General features: G+C 38.8%; 1 long non-coding RNA gene across 2 annotated transcripts in view; it reads right to left on the bottom strand.

The window, feature by feature from the left end:
* Nucleotides 1-3,309: 3,309 nt before the first annotated feature.
* LOC106015673 (uncharacterized) overlaps nucleotides 3,310-17,717 on the bottom strand; it is a 77,116-nt gene continuing 62,708 nt past the window's right edge. For both annotated transcript variants that reach the window (XR_011810882.1, XR_001187868.5), the window contains 4 exons: nucleotides 16,683-16,795; nucleotides 12,615-12,845; nucleotides 4,905-4,987; nucleotides 3,310-3,716 (listed from right to left, as the gene is read on the bottom strand). This is a non-coding gene — a long non-coding RNA (uncharacterized lncRNA). The remainder of the gene's footprint in view (nucleotides 3,717-4,904; nucleotides 4,988-12,614; nucleotides 12,846-16,682; nucleotides 16,796-17,717) is intronic.

The following is a 17,717-nucleotide window of genomic DNA, read 5'->3' on the forward strand; positions in this document are numbered from 1 at the left end:
ATTACTAGAAAAATGCTTTAGTAAGAGCATGAAGTGAAAAAAGAATAAAGAAAATCATTTAAAAAAAAAAAAGTTAAAGCAAGCTGTTATATATAACATAACAGCAAGAGTGAGTCATGAAGAGCCCTTTTGTTTCTGAGCTAGGCTAAATGTGTGTGTAAATACACTTGAAAATAGTTTCTCCCATAAAAGATGTGTGTTTCACAGGATATTTTGTACAAAACAGATTTTTTTTTAAAAAATATTAATATCTTGTCACTCATGTATTATTATTATTATTATTATTATTATTATTATTATTATTATTATTATTATTATTATTATTATTATTATTATTATTATTATTATTATTATTATTATTATTATTATTTAATTGCATCCAGATCTAGGACTCAGAAAAGTTGTTGAAGTTACTAACAGTCCAATTCAATTCATGGCTAATATGTGAGATGCCAGAAAAGAAAGTATCAGTAAAAACCTATGTGGATTATAAATGTTATGTCCACATCTTCTGCTATGTTCATACATACAATACAACTACAGTTCGCTCCACAAGATGTTCACAGAATCACACAGAATTTCTAGGTTGGAAGAGACCTCAAGATCATCGAGTCCAACCTCTGACCTAACGCTAACAGTCCCCACTAGACAAGTTCTCACCAAAGCAAACTCAAAATGGTCCTCAGCACAGATTTATCAAGGACTCGTGCCACAGGCAAGAGACTATGTAGTCATATCATCAGTCTTGTTCAAGATACAATCCTGTTTGGTCTCCAGTACTCATTGGTTTAAAGCTAAACAAATACGGATGGGTCCACCTGGCAGGCTCCACTTTTGCTTCTGTCAGCCACATGCCCATACCCCAGTAACTGTCCTACTCAGGTCCAGGAGACTATGTTGCTGCCTTCCCACATCAATAGGCACGTTTTGGAGACTGATCAAATCATAATCTGAAGGTGAAAATAATAATAATAAAAATGACAACAACAACAAAAACAGAACAACATGTTTGCTGCAAAGAAAAAAACATTATGATGAAAGTGAATGGGTTTTGGTTCAGCCTTTCCCAACTCTTTAGTCACAGTTTGAAGCTTCTAGTGTAAGCTGTTGTGCAGAGGGAGAAAATGCTGCAGAAACCACCAAGGACATGGCCTCTCTTATACTGATTTATAGCAGGAGCTATGAAAGGCAGCTTACGGATCTTTTCTATGAGGTTTGCAGAGGTTTCCATGATATTTTTTTCTACAGGTCTATAGGTAGATGGCCAGAAGCCATAATATTCATTGACCTAGTTTTCCCTTGTGTAAAACATGCCATACGCTGTACCTCACTAATTTCAGCTTAATTTCAGTTACTGCTCTGCTAAGGAAAATATAATTTTCTCAAAGCTAGACATATTTGGGGACATATGACTTGGGGAAATGATTTGCTTCCTTCAAAATTACTGGGAAAAAAAACTTCATTGAGAGGGTCAAGGAAGAAAAAAAAAAAAAAACAAACATGAAATAGTGACAGTACGCTCGATAGGAGCTTTGCGATCTGCTCTTTCAGCTCAGTTGTGTAATTTCTTACTCTTTATGCTCATAACTGGACTGATTTCAAACATATATATGTATATTTTACATGGCAACTGTGATGTTTTAAATACCTTATATTTCAGAAATAAAGTAACCAAGACAATGAGAACAGACATTCAATACATAAAAAACAAGCACTTCATGTCACAACATCCTGAATATATGTTCACATCATGAATATACCACAGAGCATAATTTTGATTATTAATTTTAATTAGCAGAGAAATCTCCCACTGAGAATCACAGCACCAGTTGTCAGGTATCCCTGTGGCTTTCTTTTCCAGCATTCAGGCTGAGAAAGAGTTGAAACATATAAATTACACTTAGCAGGCCTAGCAGAAGGGTTCAGTACATCAGTGAGTGACCCTTCTTCAGATTGCAATGCAGAGTTCGTGGCCAAGCACTGCCATGAATGTGAGGATTCAATCAACGTGCAGAACAGAATGATTCTGGATTTTGATTGCACCAGGCAGGGGTCATGATGAGAAACAGTGGTTGTTCACCCATGAGAAATTTGAGAAAAGCATCCTGTCCACACACCATATCTGAACCCATCTTATTAGCATTCACAGGAAAGCTTACAGGGAAAAGGGGAGAAAATGAAAGTAAAATGAATGTGTAAGTAGCTGCAAAGCCCAACAATGTATGCCTTTTTATGTAGTAAAAGTGAAACTGCATGTGGGTGCAGAGGTATTCATGAAGCATCCTTCACTTTCCTTGCCAGCAAAGAAATCAATGTGAGACAAATAAGGTGTCAGAGATTTAAATAAAGAAGATATTACTACCAGGCATCCTTAAAAGCTAACTAACTAAATAGATAAACAAATAAATGAAAAGCAATACACATACAAGCAGTAAAGTCACAATGCTAACACCCAAACAACAAAACAAAATTGCTTTCATCAGTAAAAGTAGACTTGAATGTTGTGATCCTTAAGGATAATAAGATACATATAAAATGAAGCTGGCAAGTCATAGTCATATTAATATAGCATACCTATCTTTAAACAGTTTTCTGTATGAAAGTTTATCTCAACCAAAACCTGTGCAAAATATTAGATATATTGGTTCTCAGATAGGATCTATGCAAAATTTAGATATATTGGTTCTCAGATGTGATCCTTAAGATAGATTTGATTGTAATATTTATTTCTGTCAAGTTTAAAAAATAAATGGTTGTGTGCTAAGCACAGAGGTTTTATATTCTACCTCTGGGTTCATAAAAAAAAAAAAAAAAAAAGTCAATTTAATAAATAAATAAATAATGGTGTGTGACTAAAACATGTTGCTGCACTGCAATCTTTTCACTGAAACCAGACTTATTGAGCTTAACTATCTATATGCTAATTAAAGCATCCCTCATCCTGTCCATCTTATTCAGAATTACACTGCGAACTTAAAATGGGTTTCACAAGGCTAAGGCAGTGATATGCCTTAATATCATTTTATTATTTCTCAGGTATGAAGAAGATATTTCTTTGGCTGCTGCTGAGCAGCTCTAGGGACAAAGAATGCATTAAGAGTGGGAACATATCCTTGTAGCATCACTGCATCACTGTTTTTGCTCTGAAGTCTAACTGCAAAGCTTTTGACTATCACTCATGCAATGGAAAGATGTCCATAAATTTGTCTAGAAGCTGCCTTTATGCATTGTATCAATCTGCAGTGTATTTTGAGAGTTATGCAAGCAGCTAAGTGAATTACTGAAAGATCATACAAAGTGACATAAAAGAATGGTCAATTAAGTTTATTCATTACATGATCACTTGGAGCACAAATAGCAAACATGGTAATTTTTTATATCAATAGGAGCTTTCAGAAGGAGGTGGTGGTGACTCAAGCAGATCTACATGAATGACCCCTTCTGGCTATGGAAAGGTGGCTGTCAGTGGAGCCTCAGTAACAATACTCAAAGAGAGGAAGGAGAAACTCAGATAGAACAAAAAGAGCTTTGACATTTTCCTTTCAACTTCATCGTATTTTCACATTTGGCTGGTCTGCATTGTGGTAGCACCTCTACTCTGCACAGGATCTGAGCTGCTGGAGGAGGCAGAGGCCAGATTACATTGTTCCCAGTTCGGACTTTCTGGCATCTGTGGAGACCTTGCTTCATTTTCCACCACCTTGCTTCTCTTGTATCTGCAATAAGGAAGCAAGATTCAGTTTCTGTACGATCAGCTGAGAATATTGTTATATAAACACTAGACACTGACTATTAGAAATTTCATAAAGAATCACATTAAAAAAAAAAAAAAAAAAAAGTCTCATCAACTCCACTTCAGCTCCAAGTAAAGAATTGGAATATGACAACATCATATTATTTTCCACAATAATTTTGAAATTTGTTTTAATTAAAGCGTATGTTCTAGCTAGATTATCAAACAAGCACCTGGCAGTTACAGGGATAAGTAATTTCTGTCCATCTATATATATGAGATAAAAGTCCTGTGTTGATATTTATACAGTGTTGCATATAAGACACAATTTGGGTTCAGACAGTTGCTACTGGGATTTAATTGTTTTCTCTGCCAGGCCACTAGTTAAATCCAGATCAGTTCCCAGGGGACTCTAAGCAAGCTGTATAAAAGGAGTGATATTCAGAGACCAAAGCCTGATGCTTATAGAGTGATCCAAGACTGGATGGGTCTACAGAAATATTTCCCTTGAGGCTCTGCAAACCTGAACACATTTTTTTGGGGCCTGACATTAGTAAATACCAGAGTTTCTGAGATCCCTCTGTTTTTTCACTCTTTATGCTATTTTAATAACATTTCACCTATGAGTTTGTAAAGAGACATGTAAATGGTAGACCTGGACCTTCTGCATATTCTGCAAAATCCATTATAAGCGGTACTACAGTACAAGTGTCCAAACAACACAGCTCAACATCTTCAAAATTAGATGCCTCAGTTCTGTTGCATGAAGAGCAGCCTCAGGCCCTACTGCTGTATTTTTCCATAGGTATCCATCATGTTCCATAGCTGGTCTTTGTAGAGGAATGCTTACCAACTTCATGTGCACAAAACCATGCTCCAGTCATGCAGTTTGTTTGCTGGCACAAGTCATGCATTAAATTCACCCACCCCAGCAGTGAGCTACATGCAGCCAGGTGAAATCCATTTCCCCAAGAGCCCTCCAAGTGCTCTACACACACCTCTGATACACAGACATAATCTACAATCAGCCTTGCTCTGTCAGACTCAACACTACTGTGAATTGCAGAGATTTGCAGGAAAGAGAGGTCATCTTAAGCTGTACAGGCTTAATGCCAAACTAATCGTCTACAAAGAACTGTATTATAATTCCTGTGCAAGACAAAAGCCATACCTTTGTAACAGAGCCAGAAACAGACTGGCTCTCCCACGCTCTAGCTGAGCACTTCACCTATCTAGTCGTTTTCCCATCACATCCTGGAAATAAAACGGACGTTGGTATTTGACTCCAGATAAACACATATTATTATTATTCCCATAAAAGTAAATGAGGCAAAGGAATAACCACAGTTCTGTTGCCTATGGCATATGAATCACATTTTAAAATCCTTCCAGCTCATACTAAAGGCTCATCATGACTTAAAATGGTAGAAGATGCAGTCTTTAAAACTTTTAAATATTTGATTTGCATCTTTTTAAGTCCAATGCAAAGTTTGGATTGCAAGGTAGGATGAGGAAAGGGAATATTTTTGTTCTGGTAAACAGAAATCTAGCCTGTTTCTAATGAGTAGCAATCAAGAGGCACTGCAGGGACACAGAACATAAAATAAAACAGCGAGAGAATCCAATATGCTGCTATTCCTGGCAGTTCTAAAAATTAATTCAGAACTGCATCCATTACAAGAGTAATGGAAAAGTAGAGTCCCATGCCTGAAAATATTAGAACCATGGTTGATAGCTTCATTTCCTTCCCCATCCCAGTTAAATACAGCAGCTTATAGCTAAATTACACAATGTGGCCACAGTTTGTAAACAGAACAATCAACATTATAAATGTATCTACCTAATAAACAGATATACTGTTAAAATTATGCCCTTACAATAGCTGTTCACTTCCAAATAGGTATATCTCTCGTTTGATTATTAATTTCTCCATTCCCAGTGCAAAATGGTATAACAGAAAGAAGCCTTCTGCTGTAATGTCTTTTGCAAATCACACCCAAAATCTTAATAAAGTAGCTCCCAATGTGTTTCAAATCTAATCCTCTCAGACAATAGTATTTTGTCAGCCTGACCTGGATGCTTAAAATGCATTAATGTTTATGCTTTAAACTGGAAAAAATAATAATTGAGTACGATAATCCTGGAGTCAGCCTGTGCCCCATTGCACCTCAGTGGATTTGACTGCCTGATCTTTTCTCATCCTTGTGTAACCCCAGCATCCCTGGCTCATTTAATTCCTTAATCTTTAATTAAAAAATAGCAATGAAAGACAGCAAGACAAAGCAGCTGAAAATTCCTTTATAGCTTGCAGAACAACTAATATCACTTCAAGAAAATACAGCAAACACCACATTCAAATACAAAGGTAGCTTACTGAAATTTAATCTCTTCTGTTTTTTTTTTTTTTTGTTTGTTTGTTTGTTTTCCTGCTGAGGAATACTTTACAGAGCTGGTCTTTTTATTCATATTCTTGTAACAGGGGAAGAAATTTGTGCATCACATTTGCTTTTTTTTTTTTTTTTTTACCTTTTGCCTTCTCCTATCTTTGAATGGTGATGCAGCAGTCCATTTAATTTAGCACAGGAGAATAAGAACAAAATACTGCTAAGGATAAACATTTATAAAGCATGACGCCCCTGCCTCACTGAAGGCTGCAGGGAGACTGTCATAAAGCAGGAGAGAAAGGGTGCTGCAAGAAGTGGAAATGGAAGAACCATGCCAGGGGAAAGTTTCCAGAGTGACCAATGCTAGGAGAGCACAGCTGGCTATCATAATATAGGTGTATAAAGAGCAATGTGGATCAGCCAATAAACACCACCAGCAAATCTGGTGGTAGAGACTAAGACACCATGACCTAGGCATGTTACAAAGCCCTGTCTGCTACGGCCCCTTGTGCAAGAATCTCCTTTGACAAACCACTCATTAAGCCATTGCTAATGTGAGCTGGCCACAGAGGTTCGATGCCAAGAGGGTGATTTTGCTGAGAAAATTCAATGCTCCAGTCTCTCTGCAGCTTATTGTGAAAGACATGTGAAAGACATGCTTCCTTGTCTGAACAAAGCTGTCAGAGCCTGGAAGGACCAAAGCACAGCACTTGCTCTTTCAATAATCATCAGACCAAAGACGTTCACACACCCCTCATGAAACAGCAGCATACTCAGGTGCCAACCATTCCACCTGACACAAAGATGAACATCGGCACTTACATTGTATGCTCCAGTTCAGCTGTTGTATACCTTTATTTAAAGCTCCAGGAGCCGGAGGAGACACTTTGATCATGCTCTCAGGGGTTTTCATTGTTTCAGCTGAAGCAGTGATCTCTAAAGGTGGGCAAGGAATGTTTTTCTCCATTTCAGGAGCCTTTTGATGATTTTAGAATTTGTCTTTTTATCTAATCAGACAGATATATTTTTATCATCTGTAAGTTCTCTTTCCAACTAACTTTAGGCCAAGTGAAAGGTTTTGTTTTAGTGTGAACCTTCTTTCATATACTTCTCGTACATGAACTAAAATGAGCTTATACTTTAGAACAAAAGCATAAGTGAATCAGGAAGATGTGTGTTATTTTTTTCAAATATTTTCAAGTGATTCTGAAATGTAAAACAATATCATTAAAGATATTCAAAAGCAGATTTTGCCACAGAAAGTCTATTTTGATGAACTGGCATATTTGGATGAGAATATATAATATAAATAGCACCAAACAATTTCAGGATCTTTTTTTAAACATATATGATATTACTCAGTGTGATCCTGAATTTCAAATAAATAAATAAATAAATAAATTGTATTGTAAGCCTTTTTGGAAGCCATGATCTCCTTACCCACTAGGACCATTAGGACTAATCCTGTCTAATACATTAGAATCATAGAATCATTGAATCATCTGGTCCAACCATCACCCTACCACCAATGTCAACCTTTACACCATGTCCCTAAGCACAACATCCAACCTTTCCTTGAACACCCCCAGATCCACCACCTCCCTGGGCAACCTGTTCTGATGCCTGACTTTTCTTTCTGAAAAGAAATGTCTCCTCATTTCTAACCTAAACCTCTCCTGGCACAACTTGAGGCCATTTCCTCTAATCCTATCACTAGTTATCTGTGAGAAGAGGCTGACCTCCATCTCCCCACACCTTCCTTTCAGGCAGTTGTAGAAAGCAATTACGTCTTCTCTGAGCCTCCTCTTCTCCAGACTAAACAACCCCAGTTCCCTCAGCCACTCCTCAGAGGACTTGTGTTCCAGGCCCTTCACCTGCTTCATAGCCCTTCTCTGGACACGTTCCAGGGCTTCGATGTCCTTGTTGTAGTGAGGGGCCCAAAACTGAACACAGTACTCGAGGTGCAGCACCACCAGAGCTGAGTACAGGGGAACAATCACCTCCCTCATCCTGCTGGCTGCACTATTCCTGATACAAGCCAGGATGCTGTTGGCCTTCTTGACCACCTGGGCAGGTGAGCATCAACCAGCACCCCCAGATCCTTTTCCTCTGCACAGCTTTCCAGCCTCTCTACCTCAAGCCTGTAGCACTGCTGCATGGAGTTGTTGTGACCAAAGTGCAGGAGCTGGCACTTAGCCATGTTGAACCTCATCCCACTGGCCTCTGCCCATTGACCCATCCTGTCCAGGCCCCTCTGCAGGGCCTTCCTACCCTCCGGCAGATCAACACGTCCCCCCATCTTAGTGTTGTCTGCAAACTTACTGAGGGTGCACTCAATTCCCTCACCCAAGTCATCAATAAAGATATTAAAGAGAATGGGCCCCAACACTGACCGCTAGTGAATACCACTGGTGACCAGTAGCCAGCTGGATTTCACTCCATTCACCACTAGTCTCTGGGCCTAGCCATCCAGCCATTTTTTAACCCAGCAAAGAGTGGTTTAGGTAATAAACATCTTTTGCACAATTAGAATTAAGATCACCAAAGCCAGAACTACACATGAAGACACAGTCTTCACTGAAAAGTGAATAATATTTAATGTCAAAATAAGAGCCAAATAGAGGAGAAGACCCCAATGTCTTAAATATTGTCATGCAAGCACAACTATGGATTACATTGGTAGATTCTGACCTTTGACCTTCATTCCATTCAAATGTTAGCCTTTCCCAGAAATTGGTGGCCATGCCTTAGATCTCCTCTTCTGGTGGGATTTTAGCTTTAATGTGCTGACGTTGAAGTAAAGTATATTTCTGCATTGCATTTTTATAGAGTTGACTTCTTTAGTTCAGTAGTTTTACAGCTTTCAATTTGACTTTTTAAATACAAGTTTATAGTGTTTCACCTTTCTCTCAAATGGGTAAGCCTATAAGAACTTTGCTGTTTGATTAAGTTATCATGCATGAAGAACCAGAAAAATTTAAGACAATTGTTCATTTAAATGGCTGTTAATTACATCCTCCTGACATAGTTATTGTACTATAAGCACACTTTGGATAAAACTGCTATACTATCTAATTGAACTCAAAAATATTTCTGACATTTTAATGAACACACCAATTAGTTGTATTTTACAAGACTTTCAAATGAACCACAAAGGATTAGAAAATGACATTCAAGGTCTGCATATAATTAAATTGCATAACACAGAAGGGAGAAAAGTAGTGTAGAGAAAAAAAAAAAAAAGAAAGAAAAAAAAGAGGAAGAAGAGGGAAGCATTAGCATTCAGGATATGTTAGAGTAAATAAGGTCTTTGAGAAACAAAAGCAATTCACTCTTATTACCAAAGCTCAGAGAAGTCAATGTAATGACACAATGTTGTTGTCACCAGCCACAGAGTATGAGCCTGGGAACTCCAGGGCAGTTACCCTTTTCCTTCTCTGAGAGCCCATTTTGATTTCAGTTTTATTAAATATCAGATAATTATTTGCATAAGCCAAGTGGAACATCAAAATCCAGTAGAGTTACACTGTAATGAACTAGGCATGAAAAGACAAATAGCTGTCTGGACTTCAAAAATAATCATGAGAGGTGCGAGGGAGTATTTCTACATGAGACACTAACTGGATAGAAACAGAAATTGAAGACAGATAAACCAGTTAAATCAGACATATATTTCACAATTTTCCAAACCTCTGGATGCATTTGACTAATCCACTAAAGAGAAGGGCTAGATCACACATTTTCCATGGAAATAAAAAATTTGATATCAGGACCTCTCTCTACAGAAGTAAAATCACGTAAAAGGAAGGAGTAGATGTGCTTGAGCAGCTTGTTTTCTAATGATCAATAGCTCTGTAAAATAATAATAGGAATGAGGAAAGTAAATGTACTCAAGTGGATGTACACAATTTAGTATGCAGCAAATTCTGCACATATAAATCTTTCTTTTCTATAGTCAGCAGTTCTTCAAACTCTTTAAGCTTTCTGCTAAGCCTCTAGTCTCCCTAAGTGCTTTCCATGTCACAGACACTAACACCAAATGCATTACTCCAGATACACTCTGAATAAGTGAGACAGGAAAAAAAAAAAAAAAAAAGCATTGCTTTCCTGATCATAGAAGACATTCTTTGAATTTATCACAGACTGACTGGCATTTGCTTCCTTTATATGAGAATAACTAGCATGCTAATATGGAGTTCCATAGAGTTCCTTCACTGTATTAGTCTTGCTTTCACCATGACAGGTAGAGACAAAATAGGGAAGGGAAGGGAAGGGAAGGGAAGGGAAGGGAAGGGAAGGGAAGGGAAGGGAAGGGAAGGGAAGGGAAGGGAAGGGAAGGGAAGGGAAGGGAAGGGAAGGGAAGGGAAGGGAAGGGAAGGGAAGGGAAGGGAAGGGAAGGGAAGGGAAGGGAAGGGAAGGGAAGGGAAGGGAAGGGAAGGGAAGGGAAGGGAAGGGAAGGGAAGGGAAGGGAAGGGAAGGGAAGGGAAGGGAAGGGATATCTGTCCAAACAAAATTGTTTTCAGCAGCTTTTGTTTTGCATATTATAGGAAAAGAGATGAATGTTAAGTGATCTTTTAAAACTGTTTATCTACATAAAATTGGGATTAGAAAAATGAAAATTCAAATGGGGAAATATTGCCAATGTCAAAAAAAAGTCTTTTCACTTGAAGACAGAACTTCCAACTTTTGCCCAGTGAAAAATACAAGCTTTTGTTCATGAAGATATGATTTGTTTGCTTTAGACAGTGCCTCTTCACTTCCATCCCTGAAAATACAAAAGAAAGGGGAAAAATAAAAAACACAGCACTGCTATAATTTTATCTAATGGATGGATGGTTAATATTGTCTCTCTTTCAGGTCTCTTTTTCAGGTTTTAGGGCAATATCATAGCCCTTGAAAAATCTTAAAACTCTCACTCTCATCTGTCTGAACAAGAATTTAAAAATTAATAGAAATTTGTCCTTGAGGTAGTAGAGAGAATTTGGTATAAACCAGATAAGGTAAAATAAATCAATAGTTGAGTAATCAGAGAAACACAACTGATTTGATTTATCCAGAAATTAGGCATCTACTATCATCTTTAATTTCCCAAATCTGATACAAAAACAAAATAAAATTCAATAAAGCAAATTCATATCCTAATTCTGATAATTTTACATCATTATAACTATTGAGTTTTGTATCATTGCTCCCAGTCTCCCTCAAAAATTGGAAAACTAGATCCTCTATTTTAATAGTTATCTGCATTTACTTTCCTAAGTTGTTTGGTCATTTCCTGTGTGTGAAGGCAACTGTGTAAATTTAGAACTGAATCCTTATTCAATGTCAATCAAAATAGCACCACTGGGGGAGAAAAATTAAAAGTGTAAGACACCTTACTAAGGAAATCTCTCTCAGTAGGTGCATCGTAATGTCAAAGACTGCCAACAATGTACTTATTAACACCTAAAACAATTCAGAACTTAGTAAATATAACTGGTGCATGGAAAACTGCCTATAACTTTCAAGATTCAGCAAACCAAATATAAGTTTTCACTTTGGAAAAACCTAGCTGCAGCCAGAAACAACAGCATTTCTAAAAACATTTCCTAAACTTTAAAAGTTTCATTCTTTATGTGTGATGAAGAGATCAATATAGATTTTAAAGAATATTTGGAATTCACTGTACAGAACAAAGAAACACTAAAATTAGATAATGTCTTACCTATATCAGCATATGCATATTTAACTTTATTTGGTTGTGCTTTGGCATATTTTGTCATTTTATATGCAATGCAACATCAGTTGCCTAAAACTTAATGTCCCAAATACATTTGTGTTTATTTCTTACGGTTATTTCAACATCTGCAATGGAGTAGCAGAACATTTAGTCTACTAGCAACTTAACTGGACAATATGTATTTACCATATAAAGTCTATAAAATATTTCTTGACCCTTCTTACTCACTGCATAAAAGATGCTTATACCTTCCAAGAAAAGTCTATCTACAATCATATTCTTTTTACTTGGTTACCATGTAACTCTATATTGATTATAGAATTACCATGTAACTCTGTGTAACTCATCACCAGAGATCTACAAATGCAATCTTCTCTCACTCTTTTCTCTTTATGCTGAAGACAGTCTCTGAGAATAATCCCACCCCACCAGGTTGAATACTGCTGTCTTCATTTTCATCCTGAGAGGAAAAGTATGGGAGTGTCTGTACCATGTCATTACTCCAGACCCCTGCCCAGCTTCCACTGCCATTTAGGGTTCCTTTGCAGGCTATATTTCACAGATGCAGAACCTGAGGTCTTGCACGAGCTCCTCTTGCTCTGCACTTCAGGTGTTTAACAGTTCACACTGAGAAGGCTGACTTCACGTCTCACAGTAATGAAATCTGAGACTGACAGATTTTAGTTGGGTTCCATAGGGAAACAAGAGCAATTGCAAATTGCCAGAGGCTGCAAAAGTATCTTGGGAAATTGTCATTAAATGCTCTTTCTATTCTTACCTCCTTCCCCAGACGCCTGTTTTTGGCAGCAGTTGGAGGCAGGACACTGGGATAATTGAATCACTGATTTGATTGGAGTTAGCTGTTCTTATGAGATGGTCATGTTGTGCCTTGTGCCTTCCACTGCACCCGATTAGTGCTTGAACACTTTGCCTGACTTACTCTGGTTTTGATGGAAGGTTCTCAAGGTGAAGTTTCCAGTCATGTTTCATGCAGAACAAAAATAGGATTCTGAGGGAAAACAGCACATAAGTATGGTTATATGATATCGAAGACAACCAGACTCACACAGGGCACAGGCACACACCAAGCTGCCATTTTCCACACAGGTATTGGACTAACAAAGACACTCAAAAACCCAGCCATCACCAAGCTCCTGATCATTCTGCCTATGCTAGTGGTCATGAGATCTTACTGAGTCAAAAATGCCACTTGACATAGAATCATTGAATGGTTTGGGTTGGAAGGGACATTAAGGATCATCTGGGTACAAGCTCCCTGCCATGGGCAAGGACACCTCCCACCAGACCAGGTCGCACAAAGTCCCATCCAGCCTGGCCTTGAAAACTTCCAGGGATGGGGCATCAACAGCTTCTCTGGGCAGCCTGTGCCAGTGCCTCAGCATCCTCCTAACGAAGAATGTTTTCTGAATAGCTAATTGAAATCTAGTCTTTCTTAGATTAAAGCTGTTACCCCTTGTCCTGTCTCTACCCTTCCTGAGAAAAAATCCCTCCCCAACTTTCCTGTAAGTCCCCTTCAGGTATTGGAAGGCTGCTATAAGGTTTCCCTGGAGCATTCTCTTCTCCAGGCTGAACAACCCCAACTCCCTCAGCCTGTCTTTGTAGGAGAGGTGCTCCAGCTCTTTGATCATCCTTGTGGCCCTCCTCTGGACTTGCTCTAATACTTCCGTGTCCTTCTTCTGCTGAGGGCCCCAGGGATGAACACAGTGCTCCAGGTGGTGTCTGATGAGAGCAGAGCAGAGGGGGACAATCCCCTCCCTCACCCTGCTGGCTGTGCTGCTTCTGGTGCAGAACAGTATGTAGTTGGCTTTCTGGGCTGCAGGCACACCTTGCTGGCTCTTGTTGAGTTTCTTGTCAACCAACACCCTCAGGTCTTTCTCCTCAGGGCTTCTGTCAATCCATTTTCCACCAAGCCTGTTTCTGTCTTTGGGATTGCTCTGGTCCAGGTGCAAGGCCTTGTACTTGCCCTTGTTGAACCTCACGAGATTCATGCCATCCCCCCTCCCAAGCCTGTCCAGGTCCCTCTGGATTGCATCCCTTCTCTCCAGTGTGTCAGCCGCACCAGACAGCTTGGAGTCATCAGTAAATTTGCTGATGGTGCACTTGATCTCACTGTCCAGTTCACTGACAAAGATGCTGAACAGCGCCCAGCGCCCTATGACCCCAGAGGAACACCCATCGTCACTGATCGCCTGGACAGTGAGTTGCTGACTGCAACTCTTTGAGTGTGACCATTCAGATAATGGTTTACCCACCAAGTGGTTCACCCATTAAATAAATGTCTCTCCAATTTAGAGACAAGATATCATGGGGGGCATGGGGACAGTATCAAATGCTTTGTAAAAGTCCAGGCAGATGATATCAGTTGCTCTTCCCCCATTGACCAATCAGTATTGGCCCCTCTGTTGAAGGCCACCAGATTTATCAGGGATGATCTGCCCTTAGTGAAGCCATGTTGGCTGTCACCAATCACCTCCTTGTTTTCTGTGGGCCTTAGCAGAGTTTCAGGAGGATCTGCTCCATGATCTTGCCAGGTACAGAGATGAGACTGACTGACCTAACAGATGCACCCCACCTCCAGCTCATGGAGATGATCTTGGCCTCGGCACTTTCCCTCCTGACACATGGGAAGGGTCATGGCTGTGGACACAGACCGCTGCCCCTGAGGCCAAAGCTGTCAGCAAGAGCTAGAACAGCAAATTTGATTCACATATCTTCCAGGCACTCTGCCACAAGCCTGTTTCTTACCTTGTATAGCAACAGCCCAAGCTTTTGTAGAGAGGAAGGAGAAGCTGTGATGAGGACAAGCAAAAAAAAATATCAGAGAGGAGGAGGCAGCTATGCAATGCAGAAGCAGTGAAGGAAGGAATGGAGTCCTTCCAAAGGAATGTGTAATGTGCTCTATCTAGGTAATCTTGCTCAGCAGGCAGTTTGGACTAGATGATCTTCAGAGGTCCCTTCCAACCTCATCTATTCTGTGACTCTGTGATTCTATGAAAATTAGGCTGAATAGCTGGAGATTAGAAGGGTCAGGGAATAGGCTTCACCCATTTTCCTCCAACATCATCAGACCTTGGACACCTCCACACTCACCACTCACCACTTGTATACCATTTTCTCTCCCTTCTTGGCATTTTCCTAAGCTCCAGTGCTTTTTTTCCCAGCTTGATTCCCCTGTTCTGATGTGGCAGAGCCACAGTGACGTCACCCTTCCTGAAATCTGTCTCTCCTTCTCTGATATGCTGTAAAATTTAATTTTGACTATACTGCCAAGCAGCATTAAACTGTTGCTTCTAACAAGGCAATAAACCATCAGAAAGCAAGCCTCTTTTCTGATGCTCATAAAGCTATACATTCAGTAGAGAGCAGGAACAGAAGACAACAGCATGAAAAAATCTTGGCTCATTCAGTCCTCCTGAGTCAATCTCACAATTTTGAAGGGCTATGTCCATATAAAGATACCCAACTGTTACAGAGCAAAAAATCCAGAGACACACTGCTGTGAAACCTTGATAAGGAAAATAAAAATTGCCATAAAACTAAGTCACTGAATGCACACACAGCAATGTTGTAGCAACTCTGGCACTAAGGTTCAAAATAGCAAAAGACAATTTATGCACTCAGGCGATCCTCAAGGGACATTGTAAGAGATGGAGTATCATTAATATGATATGATATGGGTAATTTCCTGTTCCACACTCTCATCCTGCAAGATAGTAAGGTCCTCGAGATTTGCTGCCAACTGAAGATTAGATGAGTCTGAGTTTTGGAAGATAGCACTCACATTGGTGAAAAGAAAGGTTTTATTTAAATAAGTGATCAGTGGTATCTCTCTTCCTGCTAACCCACAAGAGAAGTCAGTTTAGCTTTAACTTCAGGCCAGAACATGATGGATATTAGTACCTGTGCTGAGCCCATGAATAGATGAATAAAAATACATATAAAAGGTCAACAGATGTATACTTGTCAAACACTCAAATTAATAATACAAGAAGAACCAGGAAAAAAATCCTAAACCATACAGTGTACATTGGCAAAGGGTGGGAGGATATCTGATTCTTGTCAAACAATCCCACAAAAAAAAGATTTATTTAAGAGACAAAATTTGGAGGGGAGAAGGGAGTGTGATTCAATTGCAAATGTACTGAAAATGGCAGTTTTTGAATACAGCCTTTAGTTAATGTTTAAGAAATCAAAGTTACTGTATTATTAATATGCCTTAAACAGCAGGTAAAATAGCAATTTATTCCTCTACAAGTACCTGGTTGTCCTCACAAAATAACATTCTATTTTGACGTCTTTGTTATTTGGCACAGGCTGTCAAGAAGAGGAGCTGACAACAAAGGGATTCTGGTGTGTCTTGCACAGCTGTTGTTGTGCAAAACAAAAAAACAACAACAACAACAACAAAACCTTCATCTTCATGGATGCTGCCACCTTTGTTGCAGCAGCTACGTGGGCTGTGGTTAGCACCACCCTCTGTTCTGTCTCTCTTTCAAAGGTACAAAGACCCCAAGTTAGCTACAGGAGTTGAAGAGGAGGGCAGGACCTTAAACCCTTAATCCCTGGCTGTGCATGTGTTCAGCAAAAAATAAAACACAGAAGCAGTGCACAGAGCAAGGACAACATCTCCTAACACAATAAAAGAGAATTTTAAAAACTAGGATGCAGACATGCAATATTTTTTTCATCCCCTCCAGCACACTGGTATATCAAGAGACCTCGGTTTTACAGGAATAAAGTACCTGGTACTGGTACTCTCCAGTTTGCAGAACATATATGTTTGCACCTTATCAATACCAGGAGATCCCTCAAGTCAGACAATCACCTGAGCACTTAAGTTCAGCACAGAGATTGCACCAACAACCACTGTCTTTGTGAGTCCAGATCAGCATCTTCAAAAATGAACTTTCTACTCTCAAGAATAATTCAGGATGCCATCTGAAAAAAATAAATAAATAAATAAGTATAGTAGTCTTTCTCAGAAAAAAAAAAAACCTCTTTATTATTTTTTCAAACAAATTTGCAGAAACCAGTGAGTTTCCCTAAATACTTCTCTGCTGGACAATACTGGATTCTCTATGAAAAGATTGTTCCTTCTGAGGATGTTAACCTAACCTTTCAAAGGCACATGAAAACATTTTCAGATACTATTGTATCTTCACCTTCTTTAAGCATCTAACTACACTTTGAAATCATAATTTTCTTCTTAAATAAAATAAAATAAAATAAAATCTACATACAATTACTTTTGTTTATATAAAAGCCTTTCAGAAATGGCTTCAGATGGGCATGTCAACTCACTAAGTGACAGCAAATTAGGCAATACAAATAACTGTCATGATGAAAGTTTTCCTTCCTTAGTGCTGAGAAATGCAACTATTAAATTAACAGGGGCTTTAACAAGGATACTTTTCAAATGCACCTGCATTTAATTCTATTAATGCATTACAAAAGTATAGTCAGGCTAAACTAATATGAATTGTGCAGTGAATTGCTCACTGTCCTCTGGCACAGAAGTAGTTACAATAATAAGAAAATTCAGAGGAGTTTTCAATTAAAGACACAAAAAAATAATTGTTTCAGTTAGTGGCAATACACACATTGAGATTTATCCTACAAGAGGCACCTTTCATTTTAACAATATACTTCTCCATTTGTACTACTACAGGAGAAGTGTGTTTTGATGCTTGAATTTGGTCAGCATGTTCCAACCCCTGCAGTGGCTGAAGGGTTGTGCAAAATGTACAATTTGAAGCCTTCAAGGATGTTATTCTTCCCTTTATTACTCACTTGGATTCAAATGCTAAAAAAAAAATTAAAAAAAATCCATGATCCTAAGAAATCAACTTTTTCTTTGGTG

Source organism: Anas platyrhynchos, chromosome 8, assembly GCF_047663525.1.
Source record: "Anas platyrhynchos isolate ZD024472 breed Pekin duck chromosome 8, IASCAAS_PekinDuck_T2T, whole genome shotgun sequence".
NCBI classification, from domain to species: Eukaryota; Metazoa; Chordata; class Aves; order Anseriformes; family Anatidae; genus Anas; species Anas platyrhynchos.